The sequence below is a fragment of the Salvelinus namaycush genome, chromosome 27, assembly GCF_016432855.1.
Source record: "Salvelinus namaycush isolate Seneca chromosome 27, SaNama_1.0, whole genome shotgun sequence".
In the NCBI taxonomy this organism is placed as follows: Eukaryota; Metazoa; Chordata; class Actinopteri; order Salmoniformes; family Salmonidae; genus Salvelinus; species Salvelinus namaycush.
In genome coordinates, this window is record NC_052333.1 from 9,901,302 (window position 1) to 9,922,410 (window position 21,109).

General features: G+C 42.1%; 1 pseudogene; it reads left to right on the forward strand.

The window, feature by feature from the left end:
- LOC120022593 overlaps nucleotides 1–21,109 on the forward strand; it is a 282,457-nt pseudogene that overhangs the window by 133,710 nt on the left and 127,638 nt on the right.

Below are 21,109 nucleotides of genomic sequence, written 5' to 3' on the forward strand. Positions count from 1 at the left end.
ACATTTGGCCAACTACTATAGCCCATAGAAACGCATTGAATAACACATTCATTTATTTAATTTTAACATTTCAATTTTAACATTTAACCTTTAACTCGGCAAGTCAGCTTAGAACAAATTCTTATTTACAATGGCGGCCTACCCCGGCCAAACACGGACGACGCTGGGCCAATTGTGCGCTGCCCTATGGGACTCCCAACACGGCCAGATGTGATACAGCCTGTATTTGAACCAGGGACTGTAATGACACCTCTTACACTGAGATGCAGTGCCTTAGACCGCTGCGCCACTCATAAGGAATAACGTTTTGAAGTGTCTGTCCTATATCTAGGAGATATAAGAAAGCTCAGGAAATATTCTTTTTTTGGGGGGGACACCCCAAAACCCCTTATTTTTGTTGGCACAGAACTACCTCCATACTTTATTTATTTGTATTTGTTACATTCAGAGGAGTCCTGTGGCACTTGTGGGGGTCAAAGCAAAACAGAGAACGCCATCGTGTTCATGAGTCTCCCCTTTCCACAGTGGAGTCATATTAGTTTCTAGGCCAAACTGTTCGGACGCTACAGACGTTTTCGTGAAAAGGCTGATCGTGGTCTGACAAACACTGCTCTAGCTCTGTCAACTTTCACCGCAGATGCGGAAGGCCGACATAGACGGGTACAGTGGATTGAGATGCATCCAATTCAACAAAAAGATATCTCTACCTTAAACTGACAGATTGACAGATAAACTTAGATTGTCTCCCCTTCATCTATACTGATTGAAGTGGATTTAAGACGTCAATAAGGGATTATGGCTTTCATTTGGATTCACCTGGTCAGTCTATATCATGGAAAGAGCAGATCTTCCTAATGTTTTGTATACTCAGTGTATACTTCACATGCGAACAGGAGTAATAGTGGCCAGTACCAGGAGAGAATAGATAGATACTAATGGTAATTGCAATCAATAATCAATGAACAGCAGCGTAGTGGTAATAATACATTTAATCAATAATCATTTTAGCAGGGGTGCGGGGGGGAGCAGCAGTTGTTAGGCATTTAACAGTCTTATGGCCAGGGAATAGAAGCTGTTTAGAAGTCTGTTGTTCTGAGCCTTGATGCGCCGCTACCACCTGCCGTACGGGAGCATGGAGAACAGTCCATGTCTCGGGTGGCTGGAGTCTTTGGCAATTTTCCGGGGCGTTCAGTCCGTTTTCTTCTGTTCAAAGGATAATTAGCACAACTCAGATGTTCTATTCTCGGATGGCCTGGGAGATTTTTTTACCGACTGGCAGTTATCACCTTTTCTGTATGAATGAACCCCTCTTATGCCCTGTTTCATAATCCCTGGATTATATTGCATACGTATCACATACCTGAATATTTCCCACTTTCTATAGCTAGGGATTTCAATAAGTAGGGATGTCACTCCAAAAGACAAAGCCTGTCCAACCTCTGTCTTCATCTAGATTACCCTTTAGTTTTTCTTCTCTTTTTGATCCAGTTTAATGTCAGTGGTCTCAAAGGATGGTAGTGGTGGAGTCTTCAAACCTTGTGCTGTTGGTACAAAATACATAGTTTAGCCTTTTGATGTACCTTGTCTCAGGCTGAAGTTAACTTCTTGCCTGCAAGGTCTTTTTCTTCTCCATTTGTCCTTGCTTGCTGTGTTTGGGTGCATTTCCCACTGTGGCGGTTCTGTGATGAAATTGCCCTTTAGAGCTGTAGGGGTTGGGAGTGACCTCTCTCAGACACCTCCCACAAAGTTCAAGGTCATCTCAAGCTCAACCACTTTCCGTCAGTGGAATTCAATGTTGATCCTCCAAATACTCCATGTTTTATGCTTCCTCTTGAAATGCATGTACTGTAGCCAACTAGGCACAGACCAGCTTCATCCTTCACTGCTTCATGTACACACTCATGAATACCATATCAAACACACACACCGATGCAGCAGGTAGCCTGGCGGGTAGGAGCATTAGGCCAGTAACCGAAAGGTTGCTGGATCGAATCCCCAAGCTGACAAAGTAAAAATCTGTCGATGTGCAAGGCAGTTAACACACTGTTCCCCGGGCGCCGATGATGTGGATGTCGATTAAGGCATCTCCCCGCACCTCTCTGATTCAGAGGGGTTGGGTTAAATGCGGAAGACACATTTCAGTTGAATACATTCAGTTGTACAACTGACTAGGTATCCCCCTTTCCCAATAATACACACCATATCAGACACACACACATCAATACACACCATATGAGACACACACACACATCAATACACACCATATCAGACACACACACACATCAATACACACCATATCAGACACACATACATCAATGCACACCATATCAGACACACATACATCAATACATACCATATCAGACACACATACATCAATACATACCATATCAGACACACACACATCAATACACACCATATCAGACACACACACATCAATACACACCATATCAGACACACGCACATCAATACACACCATATCAGACACACACACACATCAATACACACCATATCAGACACACACACACACACATCAATGCACACCATATCAGACACACATACATCAATACATACCATATCAATACACACCATATCAGACACACACACATCAATACACACCATATCAGACACACACACATCAATACACACCATATCAGACACACACACATCAATACACACCATATCAGACACACACACATCAATACACACCATATCAGACACACGCACATCAATACACACCATATCAGACACACACACACATCAATACACACCATATCAGACACACACACACATCAATACACACCATATCAGACACACACACACACACATCAATACACACCATATCAGACACACACACACACACATCAATACACACCATATCAGACACACACACACATCAATACACACCATATCAGACACACACACACATCAATACACACCATATCAGACACACACACACATCAATACACACACACACATCAATACACACCATATCAGACACACACACACATCAATACACACCATATCAGACACACACACACATCAATACACACACACATCAATACACACCATATCAGACACACACACACATCAATACACACCATATCAGACACACACACACATCAATACACACCATATCAGAGACCCACACATCAATGGAACAGGTTGTTCCTTTAATCTCAACATATCTCCTTTCTGTAAAACATGCTTAATAAATGGCATCCTCTTGTTCTGTTCCTTAAACACCAAGGCTACATCCCAAATGGCACCCTATTCCCTATATAGTGCACTACTTTTGACCAGGTCCCACAGGGAATAGGGTGCCATTTGAGACAAAGCTTAGATGAAATCACTTGCCTTAGCAGACACAGGGTTGACTAATGACAGGGACTGTTTGGAAGCAAACGGGAGGCCGCCCTCAACGCGTTATGTAAAATAATCAAAACATGTGTTCCTTCTCTGTCTATGTGAGGGATAGTTAGGAGATGCAGAGCGACAGTCCTGAGCCTGACCTCTTCGTCACAAACACATTGTGAATCTCAGCCCCGCTGTCTTCTAGAGTTTCCTCACTGTGTGGCTTCTTGTGGTGTCTCAACAGTTGATTCATCTAGTTTCCTCACTGTGTGGCTTCGTGTGATGTCTCAGAACAGTTGATTCATCTAGTTTCCTCACTGTGTGGCTTCGTGTGATGTCTCAGAACAGTTGATTCATCTAGTTTCCTCACTGTGTGGCTTCTTGTGGTGTCTCAGAACAGTTGATTAATCCAGAGTGTCCTAACTGTGTGGCTTCTTGTGGTGCCTCAGAACAGTTGATTAATCCAGAGTGTCCTTACTGTGTGGCTTCGTGTGATGTCTCAGAACAGTTGATTAATCTAGTTTCCTCACTGTGTGGCTTCGTGTGATGTCTCAGAACAGTTGATTAATCCAGAGTGTCCTAACTGTGTGGCTTCTTGTGGTGTCTCAGAACAGTTGATTAATCCAGAGTGTCCTAACTGTGTGGCTTCTTGTGGTGTCTCAGAACAGTTGATTAATCCAGAGTGTCCTAACTGTGTGGCTTCTTGTGGTGCCTCAGAACAGTTGATTAATCCAGAGTGTCCTAACTGTGTGGCTTCTTGTGGTGTCTCAGAACAGTTGATGTGTTGTAGTCTACTGTATGTAATTTCATATGGAGGGAACGACGAAATGGAGTGAGGGAGATTCACCCAGGCTTCATCGAGAAGAATTGTGTTACGTCAATGGAGTCTTGTCAAATGCATTGCAGCCATTTGTTACATGGTTTTTGTTCGCATATTGGGGTCTATGCAGAGAGACAAAATACAGTCAGCCACTTACTACACGCAGTCAGCCACTTACTCACAGCCTTGACTGCAGAGGATAGGCAACATTCCCTCATATACAACAAGTCTTCAGATCTAAGGCAGTTTCCCTCTTCCTCTGTCCTTCCCTTCTTCTCTCTGGGGACGGATGCCTGGGCTGGCAGAGAAAGGCATTGTGACCTCTTTAGTGTCAAAGTCTGAATGACAATGTCTTTCTCCCGCTGTTCTGTTCCTGTCATCACATCATCTACAGAGGAAACACTGAGGCTAATGAGGAGGGTATGGCCGTGGGGCTCATCATCAGTAGCATGATGGCTAATGTGGATGAATGCCAACTTTACTGTTTGCATGGGGTTGGAAAATTCCTGTTAGTATGACGGGGTGGGAAAGCGAAGATGACACTGTTACTGCTACGAAGATGGAGATGGAATATGTGTATGTTATTAAGATGGAGGTTGTAAAGCAGAGATATCACTGGTACTATTAAGATGGAGGTTGTAAAGCAGAGGTATCACTGGTTCTATTAAGATGGAGGTTGTAAAGCAGAGGTATCACTGGTTCTATTAAGATGGAGGTTGTAAAGCAGAGGTATCACTGGTTCTATTAAGATGGAGGTTGTAAAGCAGAGGTATCACTGGTTCTATTAAGATGGAGGTTGTAAAGCAGAGATATCACTGGTACTATTAAGATGGAGGTTGTAAAGCAGAGGTATCACTGGTTCTATTAAGATGGAGGTTGTAAAGCAGAGGTATCACTGGTTCTATTAAGATGGAGGTTGTAAAGCAGAGGTATCACTGGTACTATTAAGATGGAGGTTGTAAAGCAGAGGTATCACTGGTTCTATTAAGATGGAGGTTGTAAAGCAGAGGTATCACTGGTTCTATTAAGATGGAGGTTGTAAAGCAGAGGTATCACTGGTACTATTAAGATGGAGGTTGTAAAGCAGAGGTATCACTGGTTCTATTAAGATGGAGGTTGTAAAGCAGAGGTATCACTGGTTCTATTAAGATGGAGGTTGTAAAGCAGAGGTATCACTGGTTCTATTAAGATGGAGGTTGTAAAGCAGAGGTATCACTGGTTCTATTAAGATGGAGGTTGTAAAGCAGAGGTATCACTGGTTCTATTAAGATGGAGGTTGTAAAGCAGAGGTATCACTGATACTATTAAGATGGAGGTTGTAAAGCAGAGGTATCACTGGTTATATTAAGATGGAGGTTGTAAAGCAGAGGTATCACTGGTTCTATTAAGATGGAGGTTGTAAAGCAGAGGTATCACTGGTTCTATTAAGATGGAGGTTGTAAAGCAGAGGTATCACTGGTTCTATTAAGATGGAGGTTGTAAAGCAGAGGTATCACTGGTTCTATTAAGATGGAGGTTATAAAGCAGAGGTATCACTGGTTCTATTAAGATGGAGGTTGTAAAGCAGAGGTATCACTGGTTCTATTAAGATGGAGGTTGTAAAGCAGAGGTATCACTGGTACTATTAAGATGGAGGTTATAAAGCAGAGGTATCACTGGTTCTATTAAGATGGAGGTTGTAAAGCAGAGGTATCACTGGTTCTATTAAGATGGAGGTTGTAAAGCAGAGGTATCACTGGTTCTATTAAGATGGAGGTTGTAAAGCAGAGGTATCACTGGTACTATTAAGATGGAGGTTGTAAAGCAGAGGTATCACTGGTTCTATTAAGATGGAGGTTGTAAAGCAGAGGTATCACTGGTTCTATTAAGATGGAGGTTGTAAAGCAGAGGTATCACTGGTTCTATTAAGATGGAGGTTGTAAAGCAGAGGTATCACTGGTTCTATTAAGATGGAGGTTGTAAAGCAGAGGTATCACTGGTACTATTAAGATGGAGGTTATAAAGCAGAGGTATCACTGGTTCTATTAAGATGGAGGTTATAAAGCAGAGGTATCACTGGTACTATTAAGATGGAGGTTGTAAAGCAGAGGTATCACTGGTACTATTAAGATGGAGGTTGTAAAGCAGAGGTATCACTGGTTCTATTAAGATGGAGGTTGTAAAGCAGAGGTATCACTGGTACTATTAAGATGGAGGTTGTAAAGCAGAGGTATCACTGGTTCTATTAAGATGGAGGTTGTAAAGCAGAGGTATCACTGGTTCTATTAAGATGGAGGTTGTAAAGCAGAGGTATCACTGGTTCTATTAAGATGGAGGTTGTAAAGCAGAGGTATCACTGGTTCTATTAAGATGGAGGTTGTAAAGCAGAGGTATCACTGGTTCTATTAAGATGGAGGTTGTAAAGCAGAGGTATCACTGGTACTATTAAGATGGAGGTTGTAAAGCAGAGGTATCACTGGTTCTATTAAGATGGAGGTTGAAACACTCGTTTCTAGTTTCATGTTTTCTACTCTCCTATTGCGAGGACACCATATTTTCATTTCCCCCTATTTTTGTATATCAATTACATTTTAATTTGCCATCTGTGAATCCAATCCAATCTGTTCCAGTGTCAGTTCCAGATACATCTGAACGAGCAACTGACATCATGAGTCACTATAAATAACACAACAACAGATGACAGAATAAGGCCTGGTACTAAAATGTGATGTATTTATGAATCAGTGTGTGATTTGTGTCCCCAGATGAGATGGGTGCCGCAGACACTGCAGAGGCGGTTGTTGACCACAGCTATGTGAAGAAGAAGCTGGAACATGGCCCCACTCGAATCTGGCAGGTCTGAACACAAGCTTTCTTTCATTGCTACCCTCTCTCCTCTCTTTCTCTCTTTTCCATTCATCTCTCATCTCTCCTCTCTTTCTCTCTTTTCCATTCATCTCTCATCTCTCTCGCTCTTTTCCATTCATCTCTCGTCTCGCTCTTCCCACTCTCTCTCTCGTCTCTCTCTCCCTCTTCCCATATCTCTCTCTAACAAGTATTCTGCTCCCCTTCTCCCTTCAGGAAGTCCAGCTGAAAGTGAAAGCTTATCTGCTTGGGACAGACATGTCCAAATTCAAATACGATGACTTCATTGTGGTCCTGGATGTTATCAGCAGGTATATAGAAATATAATGAAATAGAATTGGGTACACTCAATATGAACGCCGGCCCACCCATCATGGAACATTGACTTGAATGGGGATCCCCGTTCTAGTAATTCTATTTCTAGGACCACATCCTCATTAGCAATGATTGGTTTGAACGAGGTGGACCGAAAGCCTAAACCTTCCGCCTTGCCCCCTAGTCCATGTGAAACCCCTTGTTTTAAAAGAACCACAACCAGAGCGGAGAGGGAGTTACGTGGGCATAAATGAATCGGCTTGTTCCGCCAACAGAACAAAGTTGTAGTTTGGCTCTTTACAAGTTTGTCAATTAAAGAATCGGGTTTCTGGGTCGGCTGTGTCCTTACGGGCCAGTGGGGAGAGAGAATAGTGGTTCCTCGGGGATCGGTCTCGGGGCCACATGGCTGTGAAGTAACTCTATGGGGTTCATTGAACTATTCAGAAGCTGCTGGCAGATGCTTTTCCTTTCCTCTCCTCGCTTTTGTGTTCTTTCCATCTAATTTTGCATTGCTTCTCATTTGTCTCTCTTTCCCACTCTACCTATTTTTCTCCCTCTCTTCCCCCCTCTCTCTTTCTCTCCCTCTCTACCCCCCTCTCTCTTTCTCTCCCTCTCTACCCCCCTCTCTCTTTCTTTCCCTCTCCCCCTCCCCCTCTCAGGCTGATGCAAGTGGGGGAGGAGTTCTGTGGCAGTAAGTCCGAGTTGCTACAGGAGTCCATTAAATGACAAAGTGTCATCTACTTCAAAAACTATCACAGGTGAGGCACCTCGCCCCTAGCTAGCGAATGTTTGCCAAAGTTCTATGAATGTTTCCCTGTTTGAACACTGGTCTGATTACATAACTATTTTTCTCTCCTTGTTTTTGAAAGAAAATTTAAAAAATTGTCCATTAAAATAACATCAAATTGATCCGAAGTACAGTGTAGACATTGTCAATGTTGTAAATTACTATTGTAGCTAGAAACGGCTGATTATAATGGAATATCTACATAGGCGTAACAGAGGCCCATTATCAGCAACCATCACTCCTGTGTTCCAATGGCATGTTGTGTTAGCTAATCCAAGTTTATCATTTTAAAGGGCTAATTAATCATTAGAAAACCCTTTTGCAATTATGTTAGCACAGCTGAAAACTGTTGTCTGATTAAAGAAGCAATAAAACTGTCCTTCTTTAGACAAGTTGAGTATCTGGAGCATCAGCATTTGTGGGTTCGATTGCAGGCTCAAAATGGCCAGAAACAAAGACCTTTCTTCTGAAACTCGTCAGTCTATTCTTGTTCTGAGAAATGAAGGCTATTCCATGTGAGAAATGCCAAGAAACTGTAGATCTCGTACAACGCTGTGTACTCTTCACAGAACATAACAGAGCAAACTGGCTCTAACCAGAATAGAAAGAGGAGTGGGAGGCCCCGGTGCACAAATGAGCAAGAGGACAAGTATATGAGTGTTTTTTTGGTTACTACATGATTCCATGTGTGTTATTTCATAGTTTTGATGTCTTCACTATTATTCTACAATGTATAAAATAGTTAAAATAAATAAAAACCCTTGAATGAGTAGTTGTGTCCAAACTTTTGACTGGTAGTGTATATTGTTCCCCCCCCCGGGCTTAGCGGGGGATATGACATTGTAGCTACTTTTTCTGTCCCCTAATAACTTAGAATGATTCAAGAGATGCTTCTAGATATCTGGTATGTCTTGTGCACTGACGGCACTCCCCGTCCACTGTGTGTGCTTGAATACCAAGTTTCTTATTCTGAATACAAAAGGTGTTACATGACTAACTTATCTGGCACACTGTTTTCTAACATTTCGTAATAATCCCTGTAACTGGTCGGTGTTGTTAGATATGTTGATCCGTGTATTCGAACACCTGTAAGCTGTGGGACCAGGACCCTGTAATGTTTGATGTTTACACTGACATTTTGTTTGGATGAATTGTTATTGACCCCCAAGAGAGAGGCGTCAGGTGGGGGGTCTCACAAGCGGGGGGAGGTTGGGGGGTGTGTCTGGTGCCTCGATGATCACAGCAGAGTATTGACTGCCCTTTCTCCCTCTACAAACTGCCCTCCGTGCCCACCGTGGCATTTCCCTGCTCTGTTTGAGTCCATGCATTTCATCTGGAACAGGAGCCCTTGTGCTAGAAAGTAAATGGCAACGGGTCGTTAATCGGCAAACGCTGACTACTTCGCTCTTCTTCTTGTCTCTTTCTTTTCTTTGTTTTTCATCTTTCTTTCTTTTGTTCTTTGTTTTCTCTTCATCCCTCTCTTTCTCTCTGCCCGCCCAGGACACGCCTGGAGGAGTTGCGGATGTTTCTGGAGAACGAGACGTGGGAACGGTGTCCTGTCAAATCTAACTTCAACATCACTCAGCTCCATGTAGCCTAACCAATGCTTGTGTACAGTATTCCTGATTCTTTCTATCCTTGATATGCAGGCTTATTGATGTTGTAAACAATGCATTTTTTGGTTTTTATGTACAGAGAAAATCTGTATAGACAACTTGTTCTATAATGTCATCTACATGTTTAAACATGCAGCATTAGCAGGCAGGTTTATGGGATTGTTTTAATATCCATGCAGCTCCAATTAGCTCACGTACGGTTTAGGATTCATTCATTCTGTAAGCAACATCTGAGGACTACAGTACCATATGAATAATGCAGTGAGTGAGAGAGCGAGTGATATTGCCAGCCTTCTACCAGGTACCCTCAGGGAAGCCAGGGTCCCGCTATAATCTCCTCATGAAAGATTAATGGCTTGGAATCTAACAAACAAAATAAGGAAGTGGTAGGCAGAGTTCTAGCTGGGGATTCTCTGTGGTGTGACTTATTTACAGGCGGGCAACTGGTTCATGCCTCTGTTCTGCCACTGGCAAAGGTGACGCTCGGCCTCGGGTTTCGTTTTTTTGTCCTATATCCAAGTATTCTTTTAGTTATTCTCGTCTCTGTCTAGTATTTTGTCATAGCCACTAATGCCCTAGGCGTATTTAACTCCATTATTCCTCTATTGCAAACTTGTGGATTTGATCAGCCTGTAGTTGACCATATAGACAACTCCTTCGAACTAGGCGCATTTGTGACTCTGATTTATCATTTGAGGTGCATGCCAAAGATTTATGTGAACGATTCAAAACAAGAGGGTATAAAGAAGAATTATTGGACAATTGCCTTAAGAGAGAGAGTAAGACAAATGGAGTGGAATGCATTATTGCAAACACGTTAAAGGAATCCCTCTCCCACCTCTGCAACTTTGGTGTCCACCTACAGTCCTATTTCAAGGTTGATCGAGGAAGAGGTTAATAGACATTAGCACATATTACACAGCGACCCCAGATTTGTTCAAGCGTGTGAATCCTCCCCGATCATGGTAATTTCCCGTGTCACAACTGTGTCCGCTGTTATGCCATGATCAAAGGGTACTCTCTTATCCGTCCCTATTCGGGTAAGAGGATAAAGTTTTGTGCTAGAATAACATGCATCACAAAATATGTTGTATATCTCCTTAAGTGTTCCTGTAACTTGTATTATGTGGGTAAGACCAAACGGGAACTTAAGACAAGGATATGTGAGCATAAGAGCATCCATTCACAACCATGATAAAAATATCCATATATGAGAGGGATAAATTACTTCTCCAGAGACATATTGGATAGACGCTTGGGCATTTTCTATTTATTTTTTGTTTGTAGTAGGTTCTAAATAGGCCAAACATTTAGGTAATGACATCATAAAACATTTAGGTAATGACATCATAATGTATTTGTATTGTGTGTCTGTCTTTATTTGATGTTCACTTTTCCCCCGCAGCTTTTTCTGCTGCGATCTCTTGATTGGGCCAGTACTGACTGGGAATTTATAATGATGCCCACCTGTGAGGTCTTGTTGCCGTGACATTGACTGCCATTGCCTTGCAAGCTGAAGAAGGGCTCATACCCCAAACGTTCGTGCAGCATTAAAAATGTCAATTTCAGGTTATTTACCGTAGTGCTGTCTTATTTCTGTTCTTTGGATTATATATGAGGATCCAGCACCCAATCTGAAGTTTGTATGAGGTGGAGTTGAGCACGTTGTTTATATGTTTTCATTAGCCTGTCCCATTTGAAGTATACCTAGTGTTCCTTTGATGTCTTTTTGCTTTGATTTCAAAGATTCCATCAATGAATGCTATGTCGTAAAGCCACACCAAGGAGGATAACTGTAACATTAACCATAAATTACACGTAACTATAAACATTGGCGAGCATCCACGCCAGCGGACCATATTTATCGTTCTGCAGTACACCTGTCAATCAACTAATCAACGCATCCTACTTCACACTGTAGGCCCATTAATAATGTAGTAACACAGACCATTCGGTGCTTCAGGGTGTGTTCATTGTCATAGTGACAACTGCAAATAATACAGTGCCTTCAGAAAGTATTCACACACCTTGACTTTTTCCACATTTTGTTGTATTACAGCCTGAATTTAAAAAGGATTAAATTGAGATTTTGTGTCACCGGCCTACACACAATATGCCATAATGTCAAAGTGGTATTATGTTTTTAGAATTTTTGTACATATTAATTAAAAAGGAAAAGCTGAAATGTCTTCAGTCTGTAAGTATTCAACCCCTTTGTTATGTCAAGCCTAAATAAGTTCACATAATAAGTTGCATGGACTCACTCTGTGTGCAATAATAGTGTTTAACATGATTTTTGAATGACTACCTCATCGCTGTACCCCACACATACAATTATCTGTAAGGTCACTCAGTCGAGCAGTGAATTTCAAAGAGATTCAACCACAAAGACCATGGAAGTTTTCAAATGCCTCGCAAAGAAGGGCACCTATTGAATATCCCTTTGAGCATGGTGAAGTTATTCATAACACTTCGGATGAAGTATCAATAACCCACTCACTACAAAGATACCTGCGTCCTTCCTAATTCAGTTGCCGGAGAGGAAGGAAACCGCTCAGGGATTTCATCATGAGGTCAATGGTGATTTTAAAACACTTACAGAGCTAAATGGTTATGATAGGAGAAAACTGAGGATGGATCAACAACATTGTAGTTACTCCACAATACTAACCTAATTGACAAAGTGAAAAGAATAAAATAATACAAATATTCCAAAATATGCATCCTGTTTGCAGTAAGGTGCAAAAGTAAAACTGCAAAACATGTGGAAAAGAAATTAACTTTATGTCCTAAATACAAAGTATAATGTCATCACTAAGTACCACTCTTCATATTTTCAAGCATGGTGGTGGCTGCATCATGTTATGGGTATGCTTGTCATCGGAAAGAACTAGGGAGTTTTTTTAGGATAAAAAAACAGAATATAGCTAAGCACAGGCAAATTCCTAGAGGAAAACCTGGTTCTGTCTTCTTTCCAACAGACACTGGGAGACAAATTCACCTTTCAGCAAATCAAATCAAATTTTATTGGTCACATACACATGGTTAGCAGATGTTAATGCGAGTGTAGCGAAATGCTTGTGCTTCTAGTTCCAACCGTGCAGTAATATCTAACAAGTAATCTAACAACTTCACAACAACTACCGTATACACACAAGTGTAAAGGAATAAGAATATGTACATATAAATATATGGATGAGCGATGGCCGAACGGCATAGGCAAGATGCAGTAGATGGTATAGAATACAGTATATACATATGAGATGAGTATGTAAACATTATATAAAGTTGCATTGTTTAAAGTTGTTTAAAGTGTTTAAAGTGACTAGTGATACATTTATTTCATCCCATTTTTAATTATTAAAGTGGCTAGAGATTTGAGTCAGTATGTTGGCAGCAGCCACTCAATGTTAGTGATGGCTGTTTAACAGTCTGATGGCCTTGAGATAGAAGCTGTTTTTCAGTCTCTCGGTCCCAGCTTTGATGCACCTGTACTGACCTCGCCTTCTGGATGATAGAGGGGTGATCAAGCAGTTGCTCGGGTGGTTGTTGTTTTTTATGATCTTTTTGGCCGTCCTGTGACATCGGGTGGTGTAGGTGTCCTGGAGGGCAGGTAGTTTGCCCCCAGTGATGCAGACCTCACTACCCTCTGGAGAGCCTTATGGTTGTGGGCGGAGCAGTTGCCGTACCAGGCGGTCATACAACCAAACGGGATGCTCTCGATTGTGCATCTGTAAAAGTTTGTGAGTGTTTTTGGTGACAAGCCCAAATTTCTTCAGCCTCCTGAGGTTGAAGAGGCGCTGTTGCGCCTTCTTCACCACGCTATCTGTGTGGGTGGACCATTTCAGTTTGTCCGTGATGTGTACGCCGAGGAACTTAACATTTTCCACCTTCTCCACTACTGTCCCATCGATGTGGATAGGGGGGTGCTCCCTCTGCTGTTTCCTGAAGTCCACGATCATCTCCTTTGTTTTGTTGACATGGGGTGTGATGTTATTTTCCTGACACCACACTCTGAGGGCCCTCACCTCGTCCCTGTAGGCCATCTCGTTGTTGTTGGTAATCAAGCCTACCACTGTAGTGTCGTTTGCAAACTTGTTGATTGAGTTGGAGGCGTGCATGGCCACGCAGTCATGGGTGAACAGGGAGTACAGGAGAGAGCTGAGAACGCACCCTTGTGGGGGCCCCAGTGTTGAGGATCAGGGTGGCGATGTTGTTACCTACCCTCACCACCTGGGGGCGGCCTGTCAGAAAGTCCAGGACCCAGTTGCACAGGGCGGAGTCTAGACCCAGGGTCTCGAGCTTAATGACGAGTTTGGAGGGTACTATGGTGTTAAATGCTGAGCTGTAATCAATGAACAGCATTCTTACATGGGTATTCCTCCTGTCCAGATGACTTAGGGCAGTGTGCAGTGTGATTGCGATTGCGATTGCGTCGTCTGTGGACCTATTTGGGCGGCAAGCAAATTGGAAGATAGGTTGGAGGTGATATGATCCTTGACTAGTCTCTCAAAGCACTTCATGATGACAGAAGTAAGTGCTACGGGGCAGTAGTCATTTAGTTCAGTTATCTTTTCCTTCTTGGATACAGGAACAATGGTAGCCATCTTGAAGCATGTGGGGACAACAGGGATAGGGGGTGAATATGATTGAATATGTCCGTAAACACACCAGCCAGCTGGTCTGCGCGTGCTCTGAGGATGCGGCTAGGGATGCCGTCTGGGCCGGCAGCCTTGCGAGGGTTAACACGTTTAACTGTTTTACTCACGTTGGCTGCGGTGAAGGAGCCCGCAGGTTTTGGTAGCGGGCCGTGTCGGTGGCACTGTATTGTCCTCAAAGCGAGCAAAGAAGTTGTTTAGTTTGTCTGGGAGCAAGACGTCGGTGTTGGCGACGGGGCTGGATTTATTTTTGTAATCCATGATTGACTGTAGACCCTGCCACATACGTCTTGTGTCTGAACCGTTGAATTGCGACTCTACTTTGTCTCTATACTGAAGCTTAGCTTGTTTGATTGCCTTGCGGAGGGAATAGCTACACTGTTTGTATTCGGTCATGTTTCCGGTCCCCTTGCCATGATTAAAAGCAGTGGTTCGCGCTTTCAGTTTTGCGCGAATGCTGGCCTCAATCCACGGTTTCTGGTTGGGGAAGGTTTTAATAGTCACCGTGGGTACAACATCACGATGCAGTTGCTAATAAACTCGCTCACCGAATCAGCATATACAGTTGTTTACATACACTTAGATTGGAGTCATTAAAACTCGTTTTTCAACCACTCCACAAATTTCTTGTTAACAAACTATAGTTTTAGGACGGTTAGGACATCTATTTTGTGCATGACAAGTAATTTTTCCAACAATTGTTTACAGACAGATGATTTCAATTATAATTCACTGTATCACATTTCCAGTTGGTCAGAAGTTTACATACACTAAATTGACATAATTTGAGTCAATTGGAGGTGTACCTGTGGATGTATTTCAAGGCCTACCTTCAAACTCAGTGCCTCTTTGCTTGACATCAAGGGAAAAATCAAAAGAAATCAGCCAAGACCTCAGAAAAAAAATTGTAGACCTGCACAAGTCTGGTTCATCCTTGGGAGCAATTTCCAAATGCCTGAAGGTACCACGTTCATCTGTACAAACAATAGTACGCAAGTATAAACACCATGGGACCACGCAGCCATCATACCGCTCAGGAAGGAGATGCGTTCTGTCTCCTAGAGATGAATGTACTTTGGTGCGAAAAGTGCAACTCAATCCCAGAACAACAGCAAAGGACCTTGTGAAGATGCTGGAGGAAACAGGTACAAACGCATCTATATCCACAGTAAAACAAGTCCTATATCGACATAACCTGAAAGGCCGCTCAGCAAGGAAGAAGACACCGCTCCAAAACCACCATAAAAAAGCCAGACTACGGGTTGCAACTGCACTTGGGGACAAAGATCGTACTTTTTGGAGAAATGTCCTCTGGTCTGATGAAACAAAAATAGAACTGTTTGGCCATAATGACCATCGTTATGTTTGGAGGAAAAGGGGGGAGGCTTGCAAGCTGAAGAACACCATCCCAACCATGAAGAACGGGGGTGGCAGCATCATGTTGTGGGGGTGCTTTGCTGCAGGAGGGACTGGTGCACTTCACAACATAGATGGCATCATGAGAAGGAAAATTATGTGGATATATTGAAGCAGCATCTCAAGACATCAGTCAGGAAGTTAAAGCTTGGTCGCAAATGGGTCTTCCAAATTGACAATGACCCCAAGCATACTTCCAAAGTTGAGGCAAAATGGCTTAAGGACAACAAAGTCAAAGTATTGGAGTGGCCATCACAAAGCCCTGACCTCAATCCTATAGAAAATATGTTTGGCAGAACTGAAAAAGAGTGTGCGAGCAAGAAGGCCTACAAACCTGACTCCATTACACCAGCTCTGTTAGGAGGAATGGGCCAAAATTCACCCAACTTATTGTGGGAAGCTTGTGGAAGGCTACCCGAAACGTTTGACCCAAGTTAAACAATTTATCGGCAATGCTACCAAATACTAATTGAGTGTATGTAAACTTCTGACCCACTGGGAATGTGACGAAAGAAATAAAAGCTGAAATAAATCATTCTCTCTACTATTATTCTGACATTTCACATTCTTAAAGTAAAGTGGTGATGCTAAATGTCCTAAAGACAGGGAATTTTTACTAGGATTAAATGTCAGCAATTGTGAAACTGAGTTTAAATGTATTTGGCTAAGGTGTATGTACACTTCCGACTTCAAATGTACATCAATGTTGTTGTCTGCGGCTATCCGGATCATATCCCAGTCCACGTGATCGAAGCAATCTTGATGCTTGGAATCAGATTGGTCGGACCAGCGTTGAACAGACCTTTGCACGGGCGTTTCCTGTTTTAGTTTCTGTCTATAGGCTGGGAGCAACAAAATGGAGTCGTGGTCAGATTTGCCGAAAGGAGGGCGAAGGAGTGCTTTGTATGCGTCGCATAAGTTCCAGAATGCTGCCAACCCGGGTCGCGCATTCGATATGCTGATAAAATTTAGGAAGCCTTGTTTTCAGATTAGCTTTGTTAAAATCCCCAGCTACAATACATGCAGCCTCAGGATATGTGGTTTCCAGTTTGCATAGAGTCCATTAAAGTTCTTTCAGGGCCGTTGAGGTGTCTGCTTCGGGGGGGATATACACGGCTGTGACTATAATCGAAGAGAATTCTCTTGGTAGATAATGCGGTTGGCATTTGATTGTAAGGAATTCTAGGTCAGGTGAACAAAAGGACTTGAGTTCCTGTATGTTGTTATGATCACATCATGACTCGTTAATCATAAGGCATACACCCCTACCCTTCTTCTTACTAGAGAGATGTTTGTTTCTGTCAGCACGATGCGTGAAGAAACCAGGTGGCTGTACCGACTCTGATAACGTATATCCCGAGTGAGCCATGTTTCTGTGAAACAGAGAATGTTACAATCTCTGATGTCTTTCTGGAAGGCATCCCTTGGTCGAATTTCGTCTACCTTGTTGTCAAGAGACTAGATATTGGCGAGTATTATACTCGGGAGCGGTGAGTGATGTGCCTGTCTACGGGGCCTGACCAGAAAACCCTTCTGCGGCGCTGTTGTTTTGGGTCGCCTACCGGGATCCGATCCATTGTCCTGGGTGGTGGTCCAAACAGAGGATCCGCTTCAGGAAAGTTGTATTCCTGGTCGTAATGTTGGTAAGTTGACGCTGCTCTTATATCCAATAGTTCTTCCCGGCTGTAGGTAGTAAGACTTAAGATTTCCTGGGGTAACAGTGTAAGAAATAATACATAAAAAAACAAAATACTGCATAGTTTCTTAGGAACGCGAAGCGAGGCGACCATCTGTCGGCGCCATGTAGCCTGGCCAATGACCTAAAACACAAGGCCAGATATACACTGGAGTTGCTTACCAAGACGACATTGAATGATCTTGAATGGCCTAGTTACAGTTTTGACTTAAATCGTCTTGAAAATCTATAGCAAGATTTGAAAATGGCTGCCTAGCAATGATCAACAACCAACTTGACAGAGCTTGAATAATTTAAAAAAGAATAATGTGCCAATATTGTACAATTAAGTTGTGCAAAGCTTTTAGAGACTTACCCAGAATGACTCACAGCTGTTATCGCAAACCAAGGTAATTCTAGCATTTACTGACTGGGGTGAATACTTATGTAAATACATTTTTTCTGTATTTCATTGTCAATAAATTTGCAAAAATATAGATAAACATGTTTTCACTTTGTCATTATGGGGTATTGTGTGAAGAGGGTTTAGAGAAAAAATATTTAACCCATTTTGAATTCAAGCTGTAACACAACAATGTGGAATAATTCAAGATGTATGAATACTTTCTGATGGCACTGTACATGTAATAAAAAATCATATAGAAACTCCGATTTAAATGTAGCTATTCAACAATAAACGCTGTTTAGCCTGCACATCTTTTAAGTCATGTAATTGCTTGTCTTGTTGATCAAGTGGTTTGCAAGTGAGTTCCATTTTTCTATTGATTGTTAACCCATTTGGATCCACTTTTTCGCTGTGCTCATTTGTCTGTCCTGTGCAACAGTTCATTTGGCCTCGGCTTATTTTACATTTAGCAATTAGCAAGAGAAAACTTTGCTTATCTTCTCGAAAAAGGCTACTGGGCCGAGTATAACAATTCTAAAAATACTGTAAATTAAATTGTATTTGTCACATGCGCCGAATACAACAGGTGTAGTAGACCTTACAGTGAAGTGCTTAACCAACAATGCAGTTCAAGAAATGGAGAAATAAAATATTTACTAAATAAACTAAAGGAAAAAAATGATCAAAACAAATGTCCTGTAGCTTTTGTAGCCTATAGCTTTTCCTGTGATTTCACAAGAAGGGGATTAGCGGAGAGGCTAGCGTAGCACGGGAACAGTTGGAAGAGAGGCTAGAGATGTGTAGCTGAAGTAAGAAGCTAATTATTAGCTGGATATTAGGCCATACATTAGCTAAATAGTAAGGCTATAAATATTTACCTGTCAAAGTGCAATAAAAAAAAGTGAACAGATGATGAAATTGCAGATCTGTACGTTCCTCCAGGCTGCGCTCTGCAGTTCCGGACACAGAAAGCTCCACTATTGATTAGGCCTAAGGTTTAGACTAAAACATTCTACATAGGCAACAACAACATCCACAATCAAACTGGATGGACAACAGAAATAGAGGAAGGACTAAGAACAAACAAGAGAGAACTATTATAAAGTAGACTGTGTCTGTAAAATGTGTATAAGATGTATAAATTGAAGGTAAAAACAGAAATGTTTATCAGTTTACTCCAATTGGGGGATCGGTGGTAGGGTTTGCGGGGAATAATAATAAAGGTATACTCTTTAAAAAAGTATGTATGTCTATGTAGGTATGTGTATGTATATATGTGTATATGTATGCATACGTGAATGGATATATATATTTACCCAAAAAAATATGGGGGATTGGAAATGATGCAGACAATTACATTGGAAGCAACATTCTTTCCGCAATATTAAGCTGATCCACCCCCCAAAAAAAAAAAAAAAAAAAAAAAAAAAACAACACAGTGTAATGAGGAATGTATTGTTATCAAGTCAATACACAATTATTGTCTAGGGCTGTAAGATGCTGTGATGTAGGATCATTTTAATTACCGCTCATACATTCTGTTTTGAATGCTTCATGCCAAAATAACTGCATATAGCCTAGGCCTGATCATGCAACCATTTGGATCAGTTATGGGTTTACAAGGTCCAGAAAGGTACATTAGCAGGCTACTCATATGGTGTATTTTGATCACACCTCTCACTCTCCTTTTAAACTCCCCTATTTTAAATTCAGCAAGCAAAAGCAAGCTGGAATCTCTCCTCGATAGGCTAGTAGTAGGAAATAAAATGCGGAAAATATGGCCTTCTCATGCGATGGTTGTCGTGGATCATCATTCTCCGAAATCTTCCTATAAGTAATGTGGCTACCAATATGCTCACACATGCCTAGTTATTCAGGCAAGCTTACCTTGCGTTCTGCCTTCTCTCCTCTCTGAGCAGCCTTGCACACCTAGAACCAAGAGCGCTTCAATAGAAGACGCTTTTGATTGGTTGTCAATGTTTTATCATCGGAGGGCCAGGCAGAAAATCGCTCTTAAAGTGATCTAAACGATAGCTCTCGTTATCGTTTTACGCTGTTTTTGTAGTTATCGTTGTGGTGTGAATGCTCCTGTTCACTTGAATTAGAAAGATTTCAAAAAATGTATTGTTATAGTTATCGTCCTTGGTGTGGACGGGCCTCAATCTAAGGCTACGTCCCAAATGGCACCCTATTTCCTATATAGTGCACAACTTCTTTTTTTGTTATACATATAGTGCCCTACGGTGGAATAAGGTGCCATTTGGGACGCATCCCTGAGCGTATCTCTCCCTGCAGGAGTTAAAGTTCAGGGGTCAGTGCCGGACCCCTCAGTGTCTCCCAGTAGACAGATGTTGTCCAGTCAGGACCAGGAAGTCCTGTCTCCTTTTTTGAGCTCTTCAGCCAGGAGGGGAACCCCTTTGAAAGGCACATCGACAACAAGGATGGGGAGACTGAGGACGTGCTGGCCTCCAATGGGGTAAGCAGTGGCCATGTTGGAGAGCATCAAATCCGTAATGCATTGAGGGTAAATTGTGAATGACTGACTAATCTACAAATAATAATGAGTAGTTATTTATGACGCAAGGTCATTTGTAGATCAGTCTGCCATGTCGAACCACCCCAGTGCCTCATCCTAGTTCCAGATGTTTCACATGTTTCTAGATGCTAGTCCTGTAGCTGGTATGTTGTGTTTGCTGTTTGTCAAGGAGAATGAAGCAGAACGAAGCCGTTTGTAAGCACCAACAACTTTGTTGATAAGGGTGAGTTAAGGTTATTTCAATCAGAAGGTGACATATTCCATAACTCCCTGTCTGCCACACACATTGTCCATTACGCTGTTGCATCTCTCCACCAGAACGTTGTATCACTATCCACTGATCCTTCTTCACAACGCCTGCTGCCATTCCATCAGATCTCACCAAGTATTAATATGAATCCCATTAGTTCCCCTGGTATCACGTGTCATCACCGTCCGCCACACTGAGTCATTTCAAGTGAGGAAATAAATAGGAGCAGCGATTAAAGTCGGACATTATCATTTGGGGACGTTAAGTGGTTTATAGTCGCCCTAACAGTCACGTCAGAGGTCGTAACAGAGTTTAATGGAGGGGGCCGTGTCGGTATGGAGTTTACACCCGCTGCGGTGGTGCTTAACACTTTGATGCACTTGACATTTCATTATATTCAATATGAGCCGCTACTGTAATGAAAAATAAAGACTA